The sequence below is a fragment of the Capra hircus genome, chromosome 2 (genome assembly GCF_001704415.2).
Source record: "Capra hircus breed San Clemente chromosome 2, ASM170441v1, whole genome shotgun sequence".
NCBI lineage: Eukaryota > Metazoa > Chordata > Mammalia > Artiodactyla > Bovidae > Capra > Capra hircus.
Window position 1 is genome coordinate 131,536,010 of NC_030809.1, and position 1,806 is coordinate 131,537,815.

The window sequence follows — 1,806 nt, forward strand, 5'->3', positions numbered from 1 at the left end:
CAAGAAAGTCTGGACCACACAGAGAGAATGTTTGCTATACTTCACACAGCTGTTTCCAGGGAAGCATTTAGGCCTGGTTTCTTCCCAGATAATTTTGTCCTAGGACGTTGGTGATCACAGAAGTTAAAGGAGAAATTCTCTTTGGATCCTGTGCTAGGATGAGCAAATTGGAGAAGCACCTTCCCTGAAAATCTCTGAAAATGGATGTCTGATTCAAACTTGAGGGAGTCCAGGTTTGTTTGGAGGTTGGTGAGGGGTAATATAGCGCAGTGTGCCCTGGCCGTGGAGGCAGGCAGACCTCCATTCAAATCTTGCCGCCACCACTTTTAGCCACGTGACTTAAGCAAGTTTTTTAACTTCTTTGGTTTTAATTTCCTTACTGTGAAAAGAGTCAGATGAGCACCTCTAATCTGTAGGATTTTGATGAAAGTTGAATGAGTGGCATGTGCAATGAACCCATTACATTGAAAGCAGTTATTAAATGCTCATTTTCTTTGAGACAGAGAAATGTAAAACTCTGTAAACAGAAACTCAGTCACGGAGGTCTGTGCTTACAGCTGTGCTATTTTATAGTGTTAATGGATAACTTCAGCTTCGGTAGGCTGGATGGGAATATCGGGGCCACTGGGAAACAAGCTGCTTCAGGTCTCTCTATGATGGGTTTGGCAGAGCTGAAATCAAATACTCTCTGTACATGGAACTCTCATATCTGCTCAGAGTTACATGACAGGTGGATGGTAGGGGAGTTTGGATACATGTATACATATGGCTGAATCTCTTCACTGTTCACCTAAAACTATTACAAGATTGTTAATCAGCTGTGCCCCAATACAAAATAAAGAGTTTATTAAAAAAAAAAAAAGCAACGCTCACTGTGCTCTGTTTTAGTTGCTCTGCAGATACTACAGTGGGCTTGACCTTTGGACAGAATGGAATGGAACACAGGTTGTCTCATGGAGGCCTTTTGGTTCAAGTCAGAAACATATTTTTAAAGGTTAGCAGACTCTGCATCTTGAGGAGAATTGTAGAAGTAACATTAGGCTGTGGGACAGTCAAGTCTGGCCACATGTGTGATGATAAGAGTTCTTAGGTTGGCTGCGGCAGGCTGAGTTCCCAGACTCTTTCCTTGATTCCCAGGACTTGGGGTACCCTCAGCAACAGAAAACCTGAGGCTCTCAGAGGACTGTCCCTCAGGAGTTCCCTTTGGGCTCTACCAGCTGACACAGCAGTCAGGCCAGGTCCTTGAAGTTTCCTGGACACTGTCTGCTGGGAGGGACAACTTGATGTGCTGCTTGAGAAAGGTTAGTGACTAAGCATTCAGGCCCCCTGTTTCAGTAAGTTCCCTTTTGGAATTTCCCTGTAATGACATATTGCAAACACAGCTGCGAGCACAGGTTTGTACACTGCAGTGTTGCGGGTGGTGGTGATGGACTGACTGCCACCCCTCGTCCATCCAGGGATGATGGCTGCACAAATGATGGCGCGCTTGTAGCATGGACCATGCTGCCTTTTTTAAAAATCAATTTTTATTGGAGTGTAGTTAATGTAAGATGCTGTAATTGTTTCTTCTATACAGCGAAGTGGGGCTTCCCAGGTGGCTCAGTGGTGAAGAGTCCACCTGCCAACGCAGGAGATGTGAGTGTGATCCCTGGGTGGGGAAGTTCCCCTGGAGACAAAAATGGCCACCCACTCTGGTATTTTTGCCTGGGAAATCCCATGGACAGGGGAGCCTGGCACGCTACAGACCATAGGGTCAAAAAGAGTTGAACATGACTGAAGCGACTTAGCACCCATGGAGCCCGTCAA